General features: G+C 44.7%; 1 pseudogene; it reads left to right on the forward strand.

Moving 5' to 3' along the window:
- LOC129839449 (E3 ubiquitin/ISG15 ligase TRIM25-like) overlaps window positions 1-19493 on the forward strand; it is a 21993-nt pseudogene extending 2500 nt beyond the window's left edge.
- The last annotated feature ends 38 nt before the right edge of the window (window positions 19494-19531 follow it).

Below are 19531 nucleotides of genomic sequence, written 5' to 3' on the forward strand. Positions count from 1 at the left end.
CATCAAGCAATGCCTTGCCTCATCCAGCTGTTTAACCCACGCGCTGGACATAACTGGACACTGATTGGATTTAGCTGGTGTGCTGTTACAATTACAAAGTGGCGGTGGGTTTGGCAATTTTGATGTGCTGTGAATTTTTCAATGCCTTTTCTCCAGTTCCTAAATCCTGCACTAATGAAGACAGCATCAGCTCTTTGGCCAAAAGATGGCTGGCTTGAAAACCCTTGGCTACAGTGAAAACACAACACTCCTTTTATTGATGGATTATAATGTAGCCAGGGGAAATCGCGAAACCATCTCTCTTGAAACGTCAACACTCTGTTGGCAAGAGTTTGCGGTTCTATAAATTGTGGGTGTGGCTGATATGGTTTTGTGCCATCACTGTGGTAACTGGACAATGCTGTGCCACTGTCCCCTATACTGGTGCTGCTGGCAACAAGGGTGACACTTGGTCCTGCCGTGGCTGTGACACTGTCCTCTGAAGTCTCTCTCCCTGGCTCTTTCCCTTTCACCCCCCTAACTGACTCAGTCTGTCTCCTAGAAAATAAATAAGGCGTTTGCCGTACTCCTAACTACCGGTACCCAAAACTACACAATTAATCACAACAGCAATACCATTGCCGTAAACAAATCTTAGTATAGTCACCAGTTTAAGTTGAGAGTGGGGGTATCCATGGCATTTTCCAATTATGTCCCTATTTTACAAGTCAAAAAAATTGAGAACCTTTCATAATGTTGCCAAACAAAGACTCAACAAACTTACCTGAGACTCCCTGTCTCTGCCAGTCTGTCCCTGCATATCTGTCCCCAGCTCTGCTGTCTGTGTGCCATCTGTTGCCTGCTCTGCCTAATGACATCATTGTGAAACATTACCATTAGCATTTCACTTCTTTCTTATGAACATTTTATCAACTAGTCTTTGAGATATTAGGATACTAGAGTTCTTACTATGCGTTTTGGTGTACTGACAAATACTCTGATGTCCGTCTTCTTACTTTTTTCTGCCATTTTTCTACCTGGCTGGCTGGCTGGCCTAGCTGCACACACACACATTTACACAACACATGCTGCAACCTTTTGTAATTTAAATAGTTTGTTTCATATTGGCTGGCTTCCAACAATAGCTGAATTTGTAAAGCTAGCGAGCACCAATTCCGTTTCTGTGTGTTTGCTATAATCTTTGCTACCTGGTTAAATAAAGGTGAAATAAAATAAAATAAAAAAAGTTCACTAGCGACAATTTATCTTTTGCAACGAGACCATTATATATATTTAAGACAATGGTAGAAGAGAGTGTAGTTCTGTTCTGTTCAGTTTGGACTTCAGTTTATTGCTAACCTTATCACAGGGACGTCGAAGCACTACAGCTGCATGCTGATCTTGGAATAAACTGACGATAGCAAAGATTCCATCTTTGACGACGCCACATAAATGGAATAGGTACTAGCTAGCTTGATAGTTAATGTTTGCTTTAGTTTGCGCGCTAGCTCTGCAAATTCAGCTAGTGTGTGAACCCTGCCAACATAAAAATAAATAAATAACATTGCTATGGACCTGCTATGGATTGACTGGATTAACCTCACGTCAGTTACGTACATGTCCCTTTCGGACAGTAGATACGAACCCTTTATTACCTTGCCAGCTAAAGAACTGGCAGTGGATCAAACCATTGTGAGGCAAAGGGCGGGGGGGGGGTCGCAATCTTTTGAAATTTAAATGCGCTATTAAGTGTCTATAATCAGCACAAGTGCTTTCATTGCGTATTATTAATATTATTGAAATTACATAGTTATGTTTACAGTGATATATTGGGGGGGACAAATCATATTTTTCCCAAGATGGGGGGGTCGTGTCCCCCCCGTCCCCCCTGGGATTTCCGCCTATGCATGGCACTTATATAGCGCTTTTCAAGGACCTTTACAATTTTGCAAAGCCTACTCATCACTCTGGTGATTAAAACTGATTCAAAACAAAGTTGTTTCCCAAAAACACTTGTTGATCTTTCCACCTAGGAGTACAAACTGTTAGCCTGGTTCCAGACGTGTTTGTGCTCTTGCCAACTCCATTACACATTACCAAGCTGAACATTGTTGGCATGACAATGAGAGACAAAGAGTTGGCACCCTAGTTTAAATGTCTATGGTTGGCACAACACATGTCTGTACCCTGCAGGCTAACAAGCTACCACTATCCCTAACAACTGAATAGAGGATAAATAGCTATGCAGCCTATGAATATGATTGATTGTGACAGATGACATCCCTCTGCACCAGTTTGATGCAGGTTAGTTACTTCACTGGGAAACACCCCGCTGTGCCCCCTCTGCTGTGGGCAGGCTGTACTATCTGGGGTATCGCTCCCATACCAGGAGAGAAGTAGGCAGGTGTTAGTAAAACGTTTACTGTTGACAGGAGAACAAGAGGAGACAATAGGACGAGGTGGATAATTGTATAATAAGGCAGATTTATTCAAGTGTAAAGATATTAGGCAAAGCGTGCAGCACGGCTCTTTCTGTCTGATTTGTATGAAATCGTCCGGAAAGAGAAAGTTTCAAGACTCGTACAGTATTATATAGACAATAAGCAAAGTAGGTAGATCTGCGAGCCTGGCCTTCCGATTGGTCGATCTGGGTCTTGGGTAGTCCCGAACAGGCCTGGTGTCCACGTTCCATTGGTTTCTGAGACAGTTCTTTGTCCTGAGCTCCAAGCATGTGTTGTGAGTGTTCTGTGGTTATTATGGGGGAGGGGAATTATGTGTGTCTGTAGCCGGTGTCTTAATAAGTCCAGTATATATCCAAGAGAAATGAGGAGTATGTGTATTTATGTATAAAATATGGCTTATGTTGAAATGTAGTTATTACTAGTTTTCAGTCTCTATTACAATTCCTTACAAATCCCTCTCTTCACATCTCACAAGAGACGTGACATAAAAGTATAAAAAGACAAAGCTAAGGGATAAAATTTGTCAGAAGACAAATTTTTTAATTCCCTCTCTTCACGTCTCACAAGAGACGTGACATAAAAGTATAAAAAGACAAAGCTAAGGGATAAAATTTGTCAGAAGACAAATTTTTTAATTCCCTCTCTTCACGTCTCACAAGAGACGTGACATAAAAGTATAAAAAGACAAAGCTAAGGGATAAAATTTGTCAGAAGACAAATTTTTTAATTCCCTCTCTTCACGTCTCACAAGAGACGTGACATAAAAGTATAAAAAGACAAAGCTAAGGGATAAAATTTGTCAGAAGACAAATTTTTTAATTCCCTCTCTTCACGTCTCACAAGAGACGTGACATAAAAGTATAAAAAGACAAAGCTAAGGGATAAAATTTGTCAGAAGACAAATTTTTTATTCCCTCTCTTCACGTCTCACAAGAGACGTGACATAAAAGTATCTTAGTCCTCAAATAGATAGACAGGTCCAGCTTCCCCATCCTCAAGCAATGGGAACATTTGGGCCCTTTCCTGATTAGGGTCTATGGCTGCAGTTATAACACGGCTAGCAAGCGTGCGCGCACATGGAATGCAACAGCATCCACAAAGTACAAGAATGGCCGCAAAAACAGAAATTGATACTAGGATGGAGGAAACCAGCGTCTTATATTTACCAAAAGCATCCATCCATGAGTCCCACATAGTAGTGTCCACTCCAGAATGCTGTTTCATCTTACCATTAAGGGTACGAAGTCCCTCCAATGCTACAGTCAGACTCCCACCCGTAGCTGTGTTATTGGGAATGAAAGTACAACACTGTTCACCAAACATTGCACAGACCCCCCCCCCGTTCAGCCAATAACATATCAACCGCGATTCTATTTTGAAATGCCATCAGGGACGTAGCTGCCAATTGTCCATGGACCGCCTCGAAGCCTTGTTGAGTCCAATTGCCCAGTTTCTGGACATTAAAATGAATGTAGTTAATTCTGTCCACATTTTTATTAACTGTACACCACCAACAAAATGATGATTCAAAACCTGCGGCCACTTGGTCAACCAGTTTATACTTATCTGGTACCCCCCTGGGGACACCAATAGCATCAATGTAAGTTGAGTCGTAAATGAGCAAGGACCAAAAAGGAGACCACTCCAATAACTACTCCTGGAGTGGCCAACCACACATTAGTAAACCAAAAAACGAGAATATGTTAAACCCTCCGGTCCATCCCTCTATACAACCTGTACCAGGTGGGCTCGTCGCCACCCGGGAACTTCAAACCTTCACCACAGGGAGGACAAACATCACTTTTTATTCATTCAACAACATCATCTACAGCAAACCAAGGGTCCTCCTCTGTCAGCCCACTCTCCTGCGGAAGCTCGTTTTCGTATCAGCCTCTCCAACTGGAGCATCAACCAGAGGCCCCTTACACATCTGTAACAAACTTCTTCAAACAAGGTATGATACAGGCAACACAGAAATGAAAAACCACAACTAGTGTCAGAAATCCAGTAATCATCCTTGCAGTGTACTTACCAAAACAACCACCCAGCCAGGGGAACAGTCCACTCTCCTCCACACCTGCAAGACCCTTCATCTCCACTGATAACCTTGCCAACCCACTCAGAGCTTTTGAAATGCTCCCATCCGGACTAGTATTGTTAGGAACAAACGTGCAACACTGTTACACCTCCCTTGTTGGCCAGACTTATGTCCAGTGTTAGTCTATTGTGTCTACTGGTTTGTGAGGTAGCATCCAATTGTTCAGCCATCCCTGTAAGTCCTGTGTGGGTGTGTTTGACAAATCATCATTAATTATAGTAGATATAATTGATCCAGACCTTTTGTTTTAGCATCAACAATAGCTGGGCCAATGATGGGCATCAGATGCCACAGGCCATCATTCCTGGTTAATGTCTGGAATTCGTGGGGGACCCCTATTGGGACCCCCAACAGGTTGGTGTGCATGTTATCTGTACCCTCGGACCAAGGAGCGTCACGTTTCTGCCGTCTCCTGGGTTGGTCCCAAGCCTCTGTGTCCTGTGTAGCTCCCAGAAGTTGATTAGCTATAATAATAGGCAATGGTGGTATCAGACTGGCCAAAGCACATGAGCAACGACAATTTCCTTTCAAAAATGGGGTCAACCGCCTGGCAGGTCCACACATCCACCATACATCAGCAACACCTCTAGTTAATAGTGGTATTAGTGATGCAGGTAGTAGCAGGGAGCCTTCCATAGTCTATACCTCTACCTGTACCAGTGATACAGCTGTTATGTCCCCCATATGCCTTAACTCCCCACGGTACCTTCTGGGGAGGGACCACTGGGAACACAAGACTCAGAGTCTTACACAGGGTTGAATTTGGCTTGAACTTTTCCAATATGCACATCCAACCTTCCCCATTACTTAGGACAAATGGGTGAGCAGCCAGAATAGGTCTGGCATGTCCACATACGACACAGTCCTTTCTATTAAGTGTTTTGTAGGCCAACCACATATTCTCCCTTTCCTCATAACCAGTTTCAGTCCCCAAATGTTCACTATCTGAGATGTCTTTTATATTTATTATCTGTACCAGATTGGAGAGCTTAGGTGATGGCGTGGGACTTGGTCTTGAAGTGGTGGAGGAGACCGGCTGAACCCTGGTCCGTTGGAACTGGTGGTGGTTCTGGCAGCACCGCGATGGTAACATCCCCATCGTATCCTGATCAAACAGCTCAGGACTACAAGCAGTCCGGTAAAACCCCACCCTCTCCCAGAGAACACATCATCAGCCAGAGATCAAGCAACACTTTCACTTCTATGAACGTACACAGGGTTGAGAGGTCAGGGTCAGGGATTCTTCATTAAGGAGTTGATCCCCGAGCTCTATTAGCAACGGTTCTTCTCCTTAACTCTGTGATCATTCGGCAGTGTCAGTGTGTCTCACCCTCCAAGTGCGATATGCCCCCAGGTCGAGTGATTCACCTTCTCCCTTGATTCACCTGCAATGTATAAACTCTTGGACATACAGGTTTGGTTAACAAACAGTTCCTCATTTGTTCTTTCTGATTATATATTTAACTTCTATGCCTAATTTTTTAGCTATAAATGTTTAATTTTAAATAAGTTTATTATCCAATGGGCCCCATCCTTTCCCAGTCCACAATGTACCCTCCTTCGTTTGATACCTGGCTCTGGCCAGGTATCAACCTTACCTACTCTAAATAATAACCTAGTACATCATATTATAGGAACGTCCCTTCTATTCCCCGCATATCCAATTCTCCCCTGGGCGCACATCCATATCTATTCTTTTCCAATTCTCTGTCAAGTGACCTATCTACTTTGAAATGTATCTGTGCTGCTTATATATGTTAACCCATTCCCCTCCTATCTTATTTCACAGCCCACCTTGCTCATTTCCTGGTCCACCCTCCCCACTCTGCTCTCAAACCTTCAAGGTCTCAACAGTGCGGGGTAGACCCATCTGTCTGCCTTTTTCTATGTGTTCCTTTACAATATTAACTAAGTGTCTCACTGTTTTGACTTTATCTGCATGGATTTAAAAATAACAACAGGTCTTATAGTGTCAATCTTTAAAGTCCTAACATAACCTTAATTAACCTATCTCTATCTTCTAAGGGCCAATACAAATGCTTACCTTATGGTCAAGAGTTATAAACTCTATTATAATCAATTTACCTCAAAACTAGTATCCCAAATGACACAATCTCATTATTCTCACCACATTTCCCCGCGAGTGATCAAGTCGCCGGAAAATGCAATGGAAACAGAAAACAGGTCAAAATGTTACACCTACATTCGTGTTCCATATCTAAACATACCAAAAGAACCCTTTATCTTCTCAAAGTCCCTTGCCTAAATAAAACTCAGAAAGTAAAACTCCTATTCCCATATGAGTGTATTCTTTTAAGATATCTTATCTCTGGGTACACGGAAACCCTTAACCTTAATGTTTACTCCAAAAAACAAAATTATGTCACCAGCATTCAACCAGTCGGCTGGGAGACCATTGGGTGCTGCAATACTGCCATCTTCTGTCCATTCTCTGCACAGCTCTCCACCCACTCTTATTCAACCTTCTCAATTTGAGCCATTTTAGTTTCTTATTTTAACTATTGTTTTCTAAAAAAAATTAATTTTTTTAAATTTTTTAATCTATTATTACCTAGTTAGACTAGAGTGTCCGTGACATACATCCATGGGGATCCGGTTATAGTTATTCTATTAACCATGTGAAAGTGCCCAGGGACACCCCAAATATCAGTAGGAATATCACAAATAAGGGGCCAGATATCCCTAGCCTTGCCCAGGGAGGGAGAAATATCCCTCTAACTGGGCGAGGTTCCTTTATCAGGGGAGGCGGAGTTTGATTCCGCATCACCTGAGTCAGGAATGTCTTCATTTGGAATCGAATTTAAGCTGTTTAAATCAGCTCTGACTTCTGTCAGTATTCTAGAAGGGATTGGGGCTGGAGTGCAATGTGTGAGTTGGTGCCAAGGTGCGCCTGATTTACCTTTGACCTGAACTGAGTGTGAAGTAACCTCCCCCACTTCGTACAGTCCAGTCCACCTGGGTTCTAGCCACTTTCTCTTGTGGACATTAACCCCACCCAGTCACCAATTTTTACCTTCCGTGTGCCAGATCTCCCTTCTGCTTCCCCGTTGGACCTTGTGAATCTGTGTGGAGAGAGCTGCAGACAGTTCCGTCAATTATCAAACATTACAATTTGTTGTACATCAAGGGCGGGCATATGACCTCCCTTCCTTGGTGAACCCAGCATGACTCCTCCAGCCATTGTCTCATGAGGAGAGAGATGGGTGCCTGCACCTGGAGAGGCTATCATGGCCAGCAACGCCAGGGGCAGGACTTTAACCCAAATCAACTTCAAACCTGCACATACATTTGATTGGCGCGTTCCACGAGACTTATGAGATTGTGGCCTGTACACTAACCCCATCATTAAACAACATCCATTAATCAGTTGACATTTACACATCCGACCCTATTGGTACATGGAGCGTTTGTCATTAAACAACACACATGAGTTCGGTTTGCAGCCACCTAATGACCTATTTTGCATCCTCCCCTGCTGTTGGTATTGCCTCAACCCATTTAGAGAACCTGTCTACCATAACTAACAGGTACCTTTTTCCATTTGTCACATTGTCTTTCCCCATATCTGTGTGTGTTGGTGAGTGGTTCGTTCCCCAGGTCAGGTCTCCGTTTCAGTTCCTGTGCAGCTCTTTCTGCACAGGAGTGGGGTAGACCTTCAGCATTGAGTGCGTCTGCCATGTTTTTGTCAGTGTTGACAAATGTGATGTGTGATTGTGTGCATTTATTCTGGATTTCCGTTTTCCTTTCAGCGCTGAACGTGAATTCTTTACTCATCAGATATGCTGCAACCCCATGGTGGGTGTGGATTTCCAATGGATGGCACATTGTCATGTGGGCTGTTTTTCCAATAGCTTTTGCCACTGCAGCCACATACCTGGAGCATGTGGTTTGTCCTTCTTCAATGTGGTCCAGTTTGGAGGAGTGATACCTCAACACTCTTCTCTCCCCCTCTAGGTTCTGGAAAAGGATGGATGATGTAAATCCTTCTTTTTCAGAAACATCCAGATGGAACTTGTTTTTTTAGTCAGGTGCTGTTAGGGCTACTGCCACTTAGAGATCTGTTTTCAAGAGTGCAAAAGCCTTTGATGCTTCAGTAGTCCAGGTCAATGATGAGTGTAGGTTAGTGGTGAGCAGCTTCAGGGCCATGGGGCATATTCGTCAGCCATGCCCTGAAAAGGGGGAGGTGATTGCTGATTCGGGTCTGGATTGGGGTGATTGTATGCGGGTTGAAGGGCCGCACGAGGTTGATACATCATTGGCCTGACTCCCCCTTGGTCTAGGGGCGTATCCTCGTCCCCTTTTGGCCAGAAACTGGCTTTGGGCCGGGGTTATTGGGTGCGGACACTGTCACACCATATGCCCAGCTTGTTTACAATTATGACAGCTTCCATAAGATCCAGAGTACCTCTGGGGCTGTCCCCATGTGGGTGAATAGTTTGATTGTGGTAGTGGGTAGTAGGGTTGTAGTGGTGGTTCCGACGAAGGGTATGGCTGAAGCGGGTAGGCATACGGCAGTTGGAATGGCTGCTCCTGGGGTGGGTGTATAGGTGGTCCCTGCTGGGTGAAGATGGGTAGTTGTTGTTGCTGTATCATTCGGGAAACAGTTTTTTCAATGATTTGTGAGATTTCTTGTTGGTCTTCAGCCACCATCTGTTTCTTGGGTTTCTCTCCTTTCTGGGCCTCTTTCAATTGTAGTTTCAAAAGTTGTACCTGTAGGGACTGGATTTGTGTTTCAGCCCCTCCCTTACCCTTATTGTATTGGGTACTGTGGTGATGCACATGGGAGTTGAACTGAGCCTGGGGAATTGCCATTAACCCCACAGTGCCCCTGAGATGGGTTGGGGCCGATGGGGCTGCTGTGGTGGTAGGTGGGGCGTCATTATTGTTGGGCCTGCCCTCTTTGGTGTCAGTTGGTGCTCCAGTGACCACTCCCATCGTATCAGGTTTCCGGTAAGGGAGAGCTTTTCTAATTTCCTCAATTGCCCATAATCCTATTTTCATCTCAGCCTCTGCCTTCTCCCTCTGCTTTGTCCCTTCTTTTTTTAAATAAGTGACTCTTATTCTTATCAACTTCACATTCTATCCCTTGCTTCACTGCTTCCTCCAATTCTTTCTCCATAATGAGGAGTTGCCCTTTTGATGGGGCGACGGCGACTCCACTAAGGAAGCCTGCTTGAATCCATCTCAGCCTCACTTCTTCCCAAACTCTTTTAACGGGTTTGTAGTGTAATTTCCCGCCTGCTCTGTCTTTCATTCTCTGATCTAAATATTCGTTGAATTTGTGTTTGGGGACGATAGTCGTGGTCATTTTGTCGTTGAGCTATGTCTGGGTCTATTATTATCTTTGTATACTTTAGCCCGTCACTGATCGAAACCAGCGATGTATTTTTCTTCCTCTAACCTCCCCCAGTCTGGTGTCCGACTCGCGTGGACAAAGGATTTTATTGCCGTGTATTCGATGAATTATTTTCGTTTTCCAACAATATTTCAGCTATATCTTTTTGAAACAATATACGAATGTATTCATGCGCTCCTGTTATAATTGGAATGACAGTTTTGGGTGTTTATAATAAAAAAATATTATTGCTTTTCGCTAAATTAATTAATTAAATACTTTGGCAAAATATTTTAGAAGTTTCCTTTGGGGACAATATACTAATGAATTCAGGCGCTCCTGATATAATTGGAATGGCAATTATAAGACCTTTAATTCGAGAGATATTATTTCTTTTAACTTTCCCGGTTAATTTAAACTTTTTCCGATTAATTAAATACTTTGCCAAAACATTTCAGGAATTTTCCTTTGGGGACAATATACTAGTAATTCACGCGCTTCTATAATAATTTTCAAATGAATTCTATCCCTTAAGGATTTACCAACAGTATAAGAGGGGAAAACCAGGTCAACTCATCAACCGTAAATGGCTGCTTCACCGTGGCACACAGATTCTGACTCGGCGGTCACTACTAACGGAGCCTGAATTTAGCTTATAGCTAATTAGTAGCAATAGATCTCGTGGAACGCTCAATCACGCACATTAATTTGGAGAGTTTCAGGTTTAATACCCTTGCTCCTATTTCAAGCTTAGATTTATCACCGATGCTCCTAGTTGAAAAATGTTTCAACTAGTCCCAGATTACTAATGCGACTTGAACAGATCACATTACATTTCAACCACATTAATTTGGAGAGTTTCAGGTTTAATACCCTTGCTCCTATTTCAAGCTTAGATTTATCACCGATGCTCCTAGTTGAAAAATGTTTCAACTAGTCCCAGATTACTAATGCGACTTGAATCCCAATACGCCAAGCTTAGATTTCTCACCGATGCTCCTAGAGGGGTGCCATTTCCACTAGTCCCAGATTACTAATACGACTTGAACAGATCACATTACATTTCAACCACATTAATTTGGAGAGTTTCAGGTTTAATACCCTTGCTCCTATTTCAAGCTTAGATTTATCACCGATGCTCCTAGTTGAAAAATGTTTCAACTAGTCCCAGATTACTAATACAACTTGATTTTATACTTCGCAAATATCCTTACACAATGCCTTAGATTCTACACATAAATTTAACACGATTCACACTCACCCAAGTACTCCTGATCATAATTTAGTTATTGGCTATAATACAATATACAGATTTTGATACAACGGGCATCTGCTCACCTTCTTAATTTCGAGCTCTCTGATCAGTTTCCTGGGTGGGTGGAATCGCGATTCTCCCTCGAAAAAGTCACCTCTCCTCTGGAATCTTTCACCCTCTCGTCTCCTGTCCGATAAATTTTCTATTGGGCCGAATTCAAATATGTTTTAACCATCCTCTGCTACCATGTTCTGTTAGTAAAACGTTTACTGTTGACAGGAGAACAAGAGGAGACAATAGGACGAGGTGGATAATTGTATAATAAGGCAGATTTATTCAAGTGTAAAGATATTAGGCAAAGCGTGCAGCACGGCTCTTTCTGTCTGATTTGTATGAAATCGTCCGGAAAGAGAAAGTTTCAAGACTCGTACAGTATTATATAGACAATAAGCAAAGTAGGTAGATCTGCGAGCCTGGCCTTCCGATTGGTCGATCTGGGTCTTGGGTAGTCCCGAACAGGCCTGGTGTCCACGTTCCATTGGTTCCTGAGACAGTTCTTTGTCCTGAGCTCCAAGCATGTGTTGTGAGTGTTCTGTGGTTATTATGGGGGAGGGGAATTATGTGTGTCTGTAGTCGGTGTCTTAATAAGTCCAGCATATATCCAAGAGAAATGAGGAGTATGTGTATTTATGTATAAAATATGGCTTATGTTGAAATGTAGTTATTACTAGTTTTCAGTCTCTATTACAATTCCTTACACAGGTGCTGTAGGTGTATGTCACTAATGGGGCTATAGTGTGAAAAATTCAGAGGGTGAATGGGTAAGACAAAAGATTGAAGTGCCTTTGAACAGGGTGTGGTACTAGGTGCCGGGTGCACCGGTTTGAGTGTGTCAAGCTGCAACACTGCTGGATTTTTCACCCTTTCCCGTGTGTGTCAAGAATGGTCCACCGAAAGGACATCCAGCCAACTTGACACAACTGTGGGAAGCATTGGAGTCAACATGGGCCACCATCCCTGTGAAACGTTTTCGACACCAAAAGGGAGTTCAACTCAATAATAGGAAGGTGTCTTATGTCAAGGTGAGTAGATCATCTCTCTCTCTCTCTCTCGTTCAGTTGCAGGATTCTCAGAGGTCAGTACAGGGGAGAATCAGGAGTAGAGAGAGGGAGCTGGGAGAGTTTCAACAGAGCATAGAGGCCGTCAAGGTGGGGTTCGCACACACACACACACACACACACACACACACACACACACACACACACACACACACACACACACACACACACACACACACACACACACACACACACACACACACACAGTGAATCAGAAACATAAAAAAAGCAGTGAATAGTAACCAGATTAAAAGTATTTTAGTGCCGGGGCGACTTTTTTCAGACAGTCACCCCGGAACATAAAACTGCTGCTATCTGGAAGTTTAGTTTATAAATTCAACCATTTCAAAAAAACAAGCACACATAAAACTAGAAAAAGCCGTACATGCACATGAGTAAAATCCTGAAGGATAACACACAATTGTCACGTTCTGACCTTAGTTCCTTTTTTATGTCTTTGTGTTAGGTTGGTCAGGGCGTGAGTTGGGGTGGGTAGTCTATGTTCTTTTTTCTATGTTGTTATATTTCTGTGTTTGGCCTGGTATGGTTCTCAATCAGAGGCAGCTGTCGATCGTTGTCTCTGATTGAGAATCATACTTAGGTAGCCTGTTTTCCCCATTTTGGTGGTTTTATCTTCGTTGTTATTTTGTGTAGTGTTCAGTTTTCAATTAAATTATGACGAACACTTACCACGCTGCATTTTGGTCCTCTTCTCCTTCACCAGACGAGAATCGTTACAACAATAAAGTCTGGGACTTATTTCTATTGTGCCCTATTGTTCCCTTGAAACAAGATGGCTAGGCAAGATCCAACACGGTTGCACACAAAAGGGGAGAAACGTTCTACAGATGTAGGATTTTATTTGATCAGTCTGTTGCAGGAGAACTTTCCTGCAATGTAGGACATTTAAAACGTGTAATGTACTTGAGGTTTAAAAAGTCTTGAGGTTTGTAATTTCCACTTTGGAAATTCAGACTTGATTTTCCCTTACGAAACATGTATCTGTGACGTGGTGAGGTTGGACCCAGGTGCAGAGAAGAGACCAGACGAGGAATCAGTGGTTAAGGATAAACATAATACTTTACTGAGGAACTGTAGCCGCAGGATCACAGTACACTTGAAAAAATAACAAACACTAAGTCTCAAAAACGCACTCAGGAAACAACCACACATGGTAACCAATTCAACCTTCAGCCTAGGACCACAGAAAACACGCCTCTTTTAACAGGGACATGATCATGAGTAAATAAGACGCCTGAGTGTCGTTAATGTCTCTTGGTTGGTCTCTGCCGCCCTCTGGTGGAACCATGACTATCAACCCTTACAAAAAGGTCCATTAATTATAATTGACATAATAATTGACATTTCATGTTGCTGCAGGATTATTTTCCTGCTGTAGCAAACTGTCAGGTCAAATGAAGGTCCTACATCTTTATTGTCTGGCCATGTTGTTGCCCGCTGTCAAAAGCCAGTCAAGCCAGGCTACCGTTCTGCCCTCTATTCCCCTGCCAGTCAAGCCAGTCAAGCCAGGCTACCGTTCTGCCCTCTATTCCCCTGCCAGTCAAGCCAGTCAAGCCAGGCTACCGTTCTGCCCTCTATTCCCCTGCCAGTCAAGCCAGTCAAGCCAGGCTACCGTTCTGCCCTCTATTCCCCTGCCAGTCAATCCAGGCTACCGTTCTGCCCTCTATTCCCCTGCCAGTCAAGCCAAGCTACCGTTCTGCCCTCTATTCCCCTGCCAGGCAAGCCAAGCTACCGTTCTGCCCTCTATTCCCCTGCCAGGCAAGCCAGGCTACCGTTCTGCCCTCTATTCCCCTGCCAGGCAAGCCAGGCTACCGTTCTGCCCTCTATTCCCCTGCCAGTCAAGCCAGGCTACCGTTCTGCCCTCTATTCCCCTGCCAGTCAAGCCAGGCTACCGTTCTGCCCTCTATTCCCCTGCCAGTCAAGCCAGGCTACCGTTCTGCCCTCTATTCCCCTGCCAGTCAAGCCAGTCAAGCCAGGCTACCGTTCTGCCCTCTATTCCCCTGCCAGTCAAGCCAGTCAAGACAGGCTAGCGTTCTGCCCTCTATTCCCCTGCCAGTCAAGCCAGTCAAGCCAGGCTACCGTTCTGCCCTCTATTCCCCTGCCAGTCAAGCCAGTCAAGCCAGGCTACCGTTCTGCCCTCTATTCCCCTGCCAGTTAAGCCAGTCAAGGCAGCATTGACAAATAAAAGTACATTTCAGCCGTATGGTTTGAAATCAAATTAAAATAACAAATGAAACCAACATTATTTAAATGTAAATGTTTACTTTCTTGGTGCTTATTACTGAAGACAATTTTGCTCCTTTGCTTTCCTTCATTTGGTGTCCCTTCTCCCCTTACCTAGACATCAGCTGCGTTAGTCCTGGAGGACAGCAATATCCTGTTTGTGGACCTGGCCCTCCGTCTGGAGAGGACCAGGGGGGAGGTGAGGGCCAGGCTGGAAGCCCGGGAGAGAACTGTCCTGGGCAGGGCAGAGAGAGAGCTGGAGACCCTGGAGAAAGAACTGGAGGAGCTGCGGAGGAGAGACCAGGCAATGGGCCAGCTACTGACGGAGGATAATGCTCAGTTCTTACAGGTGGGGGGGGGGGCTGAAGGAAGAGCAGAAGAAGAGAAGAAACAGTCAGGAATTGATGGGAAAAGGAAGGGATAATTGAGAGAGAGACTGGATGCTAAAAAATAAAGGAGAGAGAAATATTAATGAGGAAGAGATGGAGAAAAATAATAATGCAGTCAAACAGACGGAGAGAGAGAGAGAGAGAGAGAGAGAGAGAGAGAGAGAGAGAGAGAGAGAGAGGGACGAACGGTGACATGATAAAAATGCTCCACTCATCACCCCTCTCTCCTCCATTCCTCCCTCTCTCTCTCCTCCATCCATCCCTCCTTCCCTCGCTCTCTACATCCCCAGGCGGCTCCCCTGCTGTGTGTCCTCCCACCCACTGGGCGGCGCCACCGAGCCCCTCTCATCCTTCCCGCAGAAGGCTTCAGTGCAGCCCGCAGAGCTCTGTCCCACCTCAGGGCCCGGATGGAGGAACTCTGTAGAGAGGAAGTGGACAAGATCAGCCGCGCAGGTGGAGGGAGTAAAGACACACACACACACACACACACACACACACACATACACACACACACACACACACACACACACACACACACACACACACACACACACACACACACTGGTTTATACTCAAACACACACAACTGCATGCATCTTTTCACAGCTATGCTCTCAGAGACTCCAATAATGCATCTCGAATGACAATGTGTGATGTCACTATGTGACACACTTTTTTACCTCTCTGTAGTGAACGAGAGCTCCTCTGTCTGTCACATGTCTGGTGGAGAGTGTTTGAAAGGTAAGCCCAGAGAAACAGGACACAAACGCACACACACACACACACACACAGCTCTCTCAGGGTCACCTCTGTGGTGTGTTTCTCATCTAAGACTCAGGCTTTAGGGTGAACATGTGGATGTTAGTTGAATTGTTTTCAGTAACTTCTGATATGATTAATTTGGATGGAATGTAACACTGAATCCTCTTTGTCTCATTCTCTACCTCCCTCCCCCTCCTTTCTATTTCTGTCCCTCGCCTCCTTACTCCTTACCCCCTCTCCCTTCTTCTCTCTCTCTGTAGCAGTGCCTGCATCGTTTCCTCTCTCCCCCCTCTCTCTCCAGCCCTCGGACCAGAGGATGAGAGTATCCTTCCTCAAGCGTAAGTACTGACACACACACACACACACACACACACACACACACACACACACACACACACACACACACACACACACACACACACACACACACACACACACACACACACACACACACACACACACACACACACACACACACACACACACACAGCAGCCTTCCTGAGGTGTAAGTACTACCCACGAGACACCTTGTCAGTCTGACGATGCCACCAGTATACCTTGTCACCGTGGCGATGCTGCCCTGGTCGCGTGGTATCCCGAGATGACCTTGTTTTCACACCCTGCCCTGTCCTATGACAACCACGCCATTCCTTCAACACACACACACACTGACACTCACACAAACACACACACACAAACACTGACATACACACACACTGACACGCACACAAACACAGGTGTTTGTGCTCTGGGCACAAACCCAGAGCTACTAAGAAAGGGGATCTCTCTCTCTTTCTCCCATGCCCTTCTCCCCCCCTCACGTTCACAGTTAATGAGGGTGACAGGGTAACCTGAGAACGCACCGCACTTGTGTCCCTAATGGCACCCTATTCCCCATATAGTGCACTACTTTAGACTAGGGCCCTGGTCAAAAGCATTGCACTACATAGGGAATAGGGTGCCATTTGGGAAGTACTCCATGTCTGTCTGGTGCTTTCTTTACCTTCATGAATAGTATGTGGATATGATATTTCTGACATTTAGTAGTCTGTTGTTCACAGTGAACAACGGGTACATGATGAGACAAGCCCATGGACAGGATGAGATCATGGAGACGGGTGTTAGGTTTAATAATTCACACTGTCTGGGTTAGAATAAAGGCCGCTACGCACTTTACTCAAACTACACAAACGCAGCGACGGAGCGTCGTTTTCCTAGTTCTACGTACTTCTGTGCGGCTCAAATTTTGGAACGGACCGTATATGGCGCTCTGTCGCTCTGTTTGCATACGGTGTGTAGGGCCCTTAAGACTCTGGCAGGCATATACTGTATCTGTCTGGGCTAGATGTCAATCAGAACACTGTCCCTCTGGCCAGGCAACCACGCTATTGCATAATAGTGCATTGTTCATTTCTTGTATTTCATTCTAATAGTTCTATTAGATTAAGACTGTCATATTTGCAGACAGACATTCATAGGGTCACTGTTCTTTTTACTGTGCCGAAAACTGTTGCGTATTTAGTTCAATAATCTCTGTTAGAAATAGTACCCGGTGGTCATGATAATGCTATTGAGAGTTTATGACACTTCTAAGCTAACAGGTAAATAATTGTCATGGATTGTTCAATCAATCACTCTGGACTCAGGCATCTAATTGATTGATTGATTGGTTGGTTGATTGATCTCGTCAATCTCCTGTCCCTGGACCCAGACACGGCCCGCCCCCACCCTGGTCCTTCTGGAGGGTCCCGATGGATCTCTCGCTCGCTTATCTTTAACCCCCTCCTCTCTCTCTTCAGGCTCCTGTCGTCTGTCCCTGGACCCAGACACGGCCCACCCCACCCTGTTCCTCTTGGAGGGTCCCCAGGGGGCTCACTGTGGAGAGGAGGCCCAGTCCTACCCCCTCCACCCCTTGCGCTTCGACTCCGTGGCACAGGTCCTCTGTAGGGAGGGACAGTTTGGAGGGGCCAGCTACTGGGAGGTGGAGTGGAGGGGAGGAGTGTGGGTGGACATTGGGATGACGTACAAAGGGATCGGACGTAAAGGTAGCTGCTTCTAGGGATTGTTTTTTATGTCAGTTATGTTGAGCAATTTGCAAATGTCAACATTTCACACACAAAGTGTTTGTAATAATCACTTTCTAATCAAGGCTTTGTCTGAAACGGTATCCTATTTGGCTCGGGACAAAATGTGTGCATTATATAGGGACAGCCAAAGGTTTTCTAATCTTATTTTCTTTCTTATTTTTCGAATCTAAAGGAGGCGGAAAACCCTGTCTGCTGGGACGGAACGAGAACTCATGGCGTCTGAGATGCACGCACGCCGGGTACGCCGCGTGGCACGATAACCGGAAGACGACCGTAGCTGCGCCCCTGTGCCCGCGGATCGGCGTGTTTCTGGAACACCAGAAGGGAGCGTTGTCCTTCTATAGTGTGGCGTCGGACGCGGTTTCCCTGCTCCACACGTTCAGGTGTCCGTTCTCTCAGCCGCTCTACCCAGCGTTTCGGTTGGACCTGGACGCCACACTGTTGATATGTCCACATGAAGCACACAACGGGAACTAACCTCTTCTGTTTCTGGATCTCTTATTTCCACCCAATGGGAACTCTTCCTGCGTACTGCCGAACAAATACCATTGATTACAAGTAAACACAAATGGTCTTTTCTGCCCCAGAAAGGACTCAACATGAAGCCTACCTAACTCTTTACTTCTCCCTGACCTCTCTCTTTCTGAACACCTTCTCTCGACCCAATGGGAACCCATCCTAGAGCCCAAACCTAACTCTGCTGCCCTCTCTTGTTATGGCCAGACCCCTGCTTTAGCTTTACCGGGTACCTCAACTCCTCCAATGTTTTTTAAAATGAACCTGCTAAAAGCTACAACCAACAACTGATTGTTTACTCATTGCTGTTGCTCTACATTTCAGTCATTTAGCACACGCTCTTATCCAGGGCAACGTACAGGAGCAATTAAGGTTAAATGCCTTACTCAAGGGCACATTCGACAGATTTTTAACTTAGCTCGGGGATTCAAACCAGCAAACTTTCAGTTACTGGCCCAACACTCTTAACCGCTCGGCTACCTGCCTCCCTGAAATGTCGACTCAAGATGTCAACTCAGCATAGGTCCACGGTAAGGGATTAATCATTTACATTGACATCAATCAATAATTTTTGAAGTATCGTTGCCAAAAAAACTCTAATCTGCGCTCAACTCCGTGGAGGCGCTGTGTTACTTGGATAGCCTTCCCTAGGTCTATCTCAAGTCACCAAACTAGTGATGCTGAAAAGTAATGTTGTTGTGTAAGGAGAGTCTGAACTGAGCAGCATATTGTATGCATCGCCTCTCCATTCAAATATCATTCACAATGTGGCCCTATTGTAAACAAAGACTTCACTTCAGCAGCCATGAAGCCATCTTGATCAATCACCCTATTCTATTGATCACTGTGACTGTTACTTAACAATAACATCATGTGAAAAATAAGCTCAGGTCAATCCAACTAAATGCAATGTAGCCGAATGGCGAATGTAGCTATTTCAAAATACTATTAGTTGGAAAGGTTTTGAATGCCATTATATCATCATGAAGGGACATTGAAGGAAATATGTATTTGCTATAAAGTGCATTATTTCATGAGTTATAGTCAGACTAATAGTGGGATAGGCTATGCTGGGTAGCCTATGGTTTCTATGGCCCCATCTCTCTCTACCTCCCCATTCCTTCAATCATTTATTTCTCTGTGACTATTACAATGAATGCGTAGCTTTGTATTCATGTGGGCTGTGTAACTGTTCCTGTCTTCAATAAACCAATCATACATTTTCAATCTCAATTTTTCTATCAACGTTCCAATTTTCCCCTTCA

This window comes from Salvelinus fontinalis, chromosome 40, assembly GCF_029448725.1.
Source record: "Salvelinus fontinalis isolate EN_2023a chromosome 40, ASM2944872v1, whole genome shotgun sequence".
Lineage (NCBI taxonomy): Eukaryota > Metazoa > Chordata > Actinopteri > Salmoniformes > Salmonidae > Salvelinus > Salvelinus fontinalis.